The sequence below is a fragment of the Scylla paramamosain genome, unplaced genomic scaffold (assembly GCF_035594125.1).
Source record: "Scylla paramamosain isolate STU-SP2022 unplaced genomic scaffold, ASM3559412v1 Contig5, whole genome shotgun sequence".
Taxonomy (NCBI): Eukaryota; Metazoa; Arthropoda; class Malacostraca; order Decapoda; family Portunidae; genus Scylla; species Scylla paramamosain.
In genome coordinates, this window is record NW_026973670.1 from 1,562,476 (window position 1) to 1,569,804 (window position 7,329).

The 7,329-nt window shown below is 43.8% G+C and overlaps 1 long non-coding RNA gene across 1 annotated transcript; it reads right to left on the reverse strand.

The window, feature by feature from the left end:
• Positions 1-355: 355 nt before the first annotated feature.
• On the reverse strand, positions 356-7,329 carry LOC135096593 (uncharacterized). The gene is made up of 4 exons (XR_010264844.1): positions 6,822-7,329; positions 6,190-6,321; positions 5,754-5,928; positions 356-2,716 (listed from the first exon to the last, which is right to left on the reverse strand). It is a non-coding gene; the product is annotated as an uncharacterized LOC135096593 (long non-coding RNA).

The window sequence follows — 7,329 nt, forward strand, 5'->3', positions numbered from 1 at the left end:
GTAAGCTTAGGAAGTGCAGTTAAGTTGTCAGTGTCTGTAAATGATGAGTTATCAGTGTTTTGTAGCTAAGTATGATGTTCCTGGGTTTGGTTGAATGAATCTTAGGTTTATCAGTAACTGAAGTAATGTTGCTTAGAAAGTGTAGGTAATGTACATCTTTCAGTAAGCCGTGAGTTATCAGCGCTGTTTACTAGTTAAGTCTGATTTCCTGCGTTTGAATGAATGAATGCTGCCAAGGAAGTGGATGAATGTCACGTAATTCTCCCTAAAAGCAGGCAACCGCACGCAGGCTGTATCGGTCATGAGGTCAATGTCGACAGCTGTGCGAGGAAGTGAGAACAGCAGGCAACCACAGACTGTACCGGTCATGAGGTCAATGTCGACAGCTGTGCGAGGAAGTGAGAACAGCAGGCAACCACAGACTGTACCGGTCATGAGGTCAATGTCGACAGCTGTGCGAGGAAGTGAGAACAGCAGGCAACCACAGACTGTACCGGTCATGAGGTCAATGTCGACAGCTGTGCGAGGAAGGAAGAGCAGCAGGCAACCACAGACTGTACCGGGTATGAAGTAAGGATGAAGCGCCGTACGAGAAGATACAACGAGGCTGCAATGACACCGAAATCTCGAGGCACTGAACATGTCGGCAGAACACATTTCATACAGTGACACCATCTGACCTCTTCATTATACTGTAGAACACGGACCTTGGCAGTGACCTCGCACAAGAGAGCAGGAAGAATAAGGTTGTCGTGCTGCCGAAGTCCATGCATTGTAGAATAATCTCAGCTGGAGGAGCCGCCTTGTGACACCATCTGAATTTCGTATTGCATGTCGCGCTAATGCCTTAATGAATAAGACACAAGAAATTAGGTATCTTTATGAAGCAGGTTCACACTACAGTAGGTAAAAATAGAGGATGAATTCAGTCCTGCAAAGCGTCTTGGCATCCAACACAACAGTTACTACCACACAAAGCATCGTTACCTGCTCCCCGCCAGCACCCCGGCAATGAACGCTTCCAGCACCCAAGGAGTACTGCCTCTCCTACAGCAGTTTGATCATTAAAAGCGTGTTTCAAGATACAAGACGAGGCCATTGACAGAGTGGGGGAGGAAAGATGCTGGAGGTGGTACTGGTCGAGTCCATTAATAGATTGGGCAGGGTTTGGTAAAGAGGACGAAGAAAATGAGGGCGAGTCCATTCTCATAGTAGGGGGAAGACACAGGGCGAGTCCATTATACGCTTGGGTTGAAGGGACGGTAAGGTTTGGTAAGGTAGAGACAGAAGGGGGAGAGGGAATAGCTTGTTAGGGTGGGCGAGTCCATTTCACAGTAGGGGAGGACACAGGGCGAGTCCATTGTGTGACCTTGACTACATTTGAGTCTGTTAGACCTTCACTTTCATTTGACCTTGACCTAGATACTGACTGACCTGCCCCAACACGCCCTTCGCGACTCTCTACCTACTCACGACTCGTTTACTCAGTTATCCGAATCTGTGGCAAGTTTTTTTTCCGGCACTGAGTTCGAATATTTTTTTTTTTTTTACTTTTATTTTTAATCATGAGCTAGTTGCCAGTCTCGTCGTGAACCACAGCATTTTTTTTTTTTTCACACCAGAGAAGATTAAGAAGAAAATAACCAAGTAAACAAAGAAAACGAATTGAAGTCTTTTATTTGACCAAACAACACGTAAACTCCACTGCACAAACAAATTGACGTCTTTTATTTGACCAAACAACACGCAAACTCCACTGCACAAGACCACCAACACCACAGCATCTTTTCAACAGAGTGGCCTTCGAAAATTTTCCCTCTAGTCCGAACACCGTCAGTAATACAATGCTATCGTAGGCGCCCCATGTTCATTCAGTGCGCCTAGGAAAGAGACGAAACCTTTACTCGTGTCGATACGAAATATATTCTCTTAAATGGCTCAGACTCTTCACAGCATCCAAAACATCAAAAAGCTCACTCAAGTTTCAGCACCGGTAGTACAGATCATACTCTTTATTAGGTGCCCAAACTTCGCTGCACCTCGCGGTAACTTCAGCGTACTTTTTATAATATATTTAAGAGTCATTCTAGACAAGGGGACCAAAAGACAGCGAAAAAAACAAAAAGCAACTGAAGATACCACGTGTCCCGTTCTCTGCCTTACCACCTCACTTGGGTTAAACATTCTCAGACACTCCTCCAGCCTTTATTCCCTTCACACCACGGCGCTTGTAACACACACACACACACACACACACACACACACGTCTGGGGTCAGGAAGCAATACATATATCCTGCTTTAATAACTGATGGGGATAATAACAGTACAATTTGCAGCAGCATCAGCCAGATATTGCAGATTTGATATGGCGAATTCTTTCAAGAGCGAAGTTTCGAGACAAGTAAGTATTCTCCAATTCAAGATATGTTTTTCTTTTTTCAGGGACTGGCGCCTCGGTGTATATTTTCTTATATATATTTTTTTTGTTGCCCTTGTCATTACCGATCTTAAATACAAAAATAAATAAATAAATAAGACATTGTAATGAAATACGATCTCAGTTCCAGCCACGGCACCAAATGAGAGAGAAATGCAATGTGATGGCTTGTGTTCATGAGTGCTCAGCATCCAGGAGCCAGCAGTCAAGGGCGTGCTCTCATCCACCAGTGTCCGCCGCGTCGAGCCAAGCACCGCCATGAGTGGAGGGACACGGGCCTGTGGTGGCGGGAACAGGCGGGAGCAGGACCTGTACTAGTGAGGTGGCTCTGCTCCGTCATCTGTTTTTCCCCCTAGACACGCAGTAGATGTAATTTTGCAACTAAATAAATGAAAGTATGGGAATTATGTAGGTTTTCAAGTCTGCTGCCTTTCTCTCTCCATCTGTTACTGGTCAGGGAGCGTGCGTGACTTAAAGCCTCTCAACTAACTGGGGCAAATTGACTTATCGGCGTTACAAGTGCATCTTTCCTCCCCACTCACGGCCACAGTCCACAGGAAGTGACCAGTAGTAATTTCCATTGTCAATATTCACCGTGTCTTTGTGGTGACGCGTGGCTGGGGTTCTCTCTAGTGTTCATGCGCATTTTGTTTGCTCTGTTAAGTTTTTGGGTTTGTAGCCACGAGTGAGAGGCAGAGAAGTCACGGTGATAGCATTTCGTCATTGATCTTCACATGTCGGGCTTCAGCGGTGACCATACAACAAAATAAGAGAATTTAGAAAACGTGAAATTTCGAGACTCGTACGAAAATTGGAGGCAGGCAGGGAAAATTGGAGGGAGGCAGTGAGGAAAAGCCACGATAAAGGCATCTCCACTGCTTCCCTTCAGCTGCCGTGCCCTGAGACAATTCCTCACTGCCTCCAACGATTTTTGATTGACGTCTGGAATTTTCGTTTTTAAATCCACACGTTTTGCTGTTATGGACACAATGTGGAGTTTTCATAACTAGTGGTTGTGAGCAGGTGGCAGCACAGACACAAACTCTTCTCTCACATACAAGCAATATCAGATATACCTACAGTGTTATTCTGTTTACAAGATGCAATGGCCTTATATAATACAGTTTTCTACGTAATCCCTTCTAAGTAGTAACACAAGTAAAATCAAACTCTTTTCATGAACAAATGTATACAAGTTGATTTTCTAGTGAATAGCTTTTTAGATTTATTTGGTCACCTTAAGATTTCCAAATGAATACACTCTTGATTGGAAACGTCTTAATCTAGACGACAGTAAACAAAGGCAACATGTCTGTGACAGTCAAAAGTCCACATTACATACATCTCCTTCCTAGTTTATGGAAACGGCAATTTTAATAAAAAAAAAAAAAAAAATTGTCAACTGGAGTGTCCTGGCGATAGTAATGGTGTATCGCACCAAAACAAACACCTGACTCGCCGCGCTGGTTGAACTTAAGAAACACGTTGTTGGACAAGAAGGTGAGTGTTGGTGCGGTGCCCATCTCCACTACGCCCTAAGCAATGGATTACGGCAGCTGGACACTACAGCAGCAGCAGGACCGCCTGAGAGATGTTTGTTTTGGTTTTCGATTACTTTGCCTTGTCGCTCGCTTCGTGAGAGGGATGCTAAAATACCCGCAAAAAAAAATAGATAAATAAAAAAATAAAATAAAACTAGAGCCATATATCACGATGTTAGTGAGTAGGTTGTGTCATGCTATATAGTACAGTGTGACTTATTTTTCATTGTCTAAATCAATAGTTTTTATACTTGTAATATGCTTTAAGATAATGCTAGCAGTTTACTCGATAATTACACACAAAAAAAAATAATAGTTTGACCACATTCTGTCAATATTTTCCATACCGGATATTGAAAAGTCGATACATCATTTCAATAGTATCATGATGATCAATGTTCTATGCATCTTTACGCACCTGGGATTTACTACAACAATATCTTAGCTGTCTTTCCTACAGTTAGATGACCAGCAACATCTAGCGGTTTAGTTCCGAAAACTCCCTATTGAAGCCTGACACGTGAAGATCTATGACGAAATATCACTGTGACTCGCCTGCCTCGCATTCATCACTACAAAGACAAATGAACACAGCATAATGCGTCTCACCTAAAGAGCTGCGCCGGTCACGCCTCACCACAGACACAATGAGCACTACTAGCACACTGAACGTCATGCTGGTCACTGTTGCCGTGGACCCCAGTGGCGGAGAAAGATGCACTTGAGATGCCAATAAGTCAATTGTCCCGGCCCATTTCTTTACGCTCTGGGAGGCTCAAGTATTAATCTTGCAGTGTGGTAAAGCACAGACATTTTTCTATCTATTGTTTTACACCCTCTTCTTTTCATCCCATAATTCTCTCTCTCTCTCTCTCTCTCTCTCTCTCTCTCTCTCTCTCTCTCTCTCTCTCTCTCTCTCTCTCTCTCTCTCTCTCTCTCTCTCTCTCTCTCTCCTTTACTTCCCCTTCAAAGCAGCAAGTGGTTTTGGCGTGGCGTGAGTTGCTGCGACTCAAGACAGGTGTTCGCTAACTGTGTGATGGACTGCTGCATGGAAATTATGTTGGTTTTAAAATCTATGCCTTCATTCCCCTCCACAGACGGTAGACGTAATCCTGCAGCTATTTATCTCCAGCTATCACTAAATTTCAGTGAAGGAATTATGCGAGTTTTCAATATACTTTCATTCCTAACGACGGCAGAAAATAGTTTTTTTTTTTCAATTAGTGGTACTCAGAGAAGGTACAGGAAGTTATAATCAGAACAGAGGCTCTAAGAAATCCAATTTGTGTTAGTTATATGTACGTAGGTATGGTGGCGCTTGGCAACATTAACACTGCGGTGCTGTGTAGTTCAAGAAAAGTACTTGAGAGGATAATGGGCGTCACACGTGGTAAATAGGCTACATGTTGGCTATGAAGGTTAAGGAGTAAGGCTTGAAGCACTGCGGGTAACTAGTGAAAGAGAGGGGGAGAAGTAGTGTGGTGATTAATAGCAGTCTTATTAGTGCATTTCAGAGGATAATGGGCGTCACACACATGGTAATAAATAAATAAATAGATCAATCAATAAGCATCTACCAGAAAAAATGGGGATGAAAAAGAATAGATTTTGCAATTTCTATTCAGTTTAAAGATTGGAGGTGATTATAGAACTAGTAAAAATGTCTCAGTGATTGGTAATTAAAGACGTATCAAAGAGCAGTGAAAGGGTTGATGCAATAAGTATTTTCGATGTTGGAAATGCATTACCTGTTCCTGTCTGGCAAACCACTCACCCCACCACTGGCTTCAATGCTGCAGCCCCACGCTCCTCTCTAGCGCCGCACAAATTGGACGGGTATCTCGAAGCGGAGGTCACCGAACCCTGCCGAGATCCTGGCGGTGCTCAAGGCGTGCTTGGTGCGACGGTCACCACCACAGCACGGGGGGGAGTCAAGGGAGCCGCCTGTCCTGGGAAACGGAAGTGTGTGAAGGTGGAGAGCGAGAATGCTGAAAAATTATACTGGTTATTGAGTTAGGATGATTATATTGAGAATGATAATAATAATAATAATGATAATAATAATAATAATAATAATAGTTTTCTTTCTATATTATAAGAGAACTGGAAAAATACAAGTAGGAGGCAATAAAATATCAATATCAAAATTAGTAGTGTGTGTGTGTGTGTGTGTGTGTGTGTGTGTGTGTGAGAGAGAAATGTCCGCTTACCCTCATTCCTCTACACAGTTTCTATTTCTCCCATCTCTCGTAGATATCCCCGTGTGAGTTACAGCCCCACCCACACCTCGCTGCTCCTTCCCTAGCTCGCCAGAATGAGAGGGCGTGAATCCGTAAGCTTTTCTGTAAAGACAATTTGTTTTTCATTGAGTTTAGAGGGCGTTACACTCGTTAATGTTACTGTAATTCCCGCCCGCTGTCCTGCTACTTCCCTGCCTCGACACAGCAGCGTGGTTTCGTAAAATTTTCCTAACCTAACATTACTGCAGCCATCCACTCGCTTGCATTGACTTGTCGACTTCCACTAAGTGCACCAACCACTTTTCTAGACCTTCTGCACCTCTCTGCTTTTCCTTCTGTCATTTTGTAAACTTGCTCCAATGTAACGACCAGGAAAGGACAGGATAATTAGCTAGTTAGACTTCGTGATGGCCTTGTTCACCGTGCAAGTTGTGATAGTTATTAGACAGATTGTGAGGAGATTGTGAGGTTGTGAGTTAGACTGCAAGGGGCGTGAGGGAGAACAGACAGTGTAGTGGTGGTAGTAGTAGTAGTAGTAGTGAGGTAACTGACATAGTGCAAGAGAGAATGAAAGAAAACGGTGGTTTCCTGAGGGCACTTACTTGTGGGTGGCAGCCTCGCGTAGTTCTCTGTGCGTGTGTTCTTACAAGTACAATGACTGAGTGTGTGACTGAGTGACTGTCCCGTGTGCAGAAACACTTCGCGCTGCCATCACCAGTGTTTTTCAAGGCCACAGAGGCGACTACCACGGCTCTCAAGAGTGTTTCTCATGTTGACAATACAAAATTCATGTTAATCTGTCACTTGTACCGAGCAGACACCCTTAAAGACACGTGTCACTCAAATACAGCCTTGTAAAGCAGCGAGATTGAGTCTGCAACCTGTGTGTGTGACGACGCCTGGGCAACTGTGTGTGTGTGTGCGCGCGTGTGTCGAGTCTCGCCTCCCACTCCAATGGTTCTCGAATGGAGTGAAGCACAAACTCATTTCAGTCATTCTGTTTACTTGTTCGTTGGTTGCACAGGGAAACAAGTACACAGAACCAGCCAATCATTTCCATCCTGCTTTTTTGCTCATAATAAAAACTCTTATTTTCCTCCAGCCATCCGT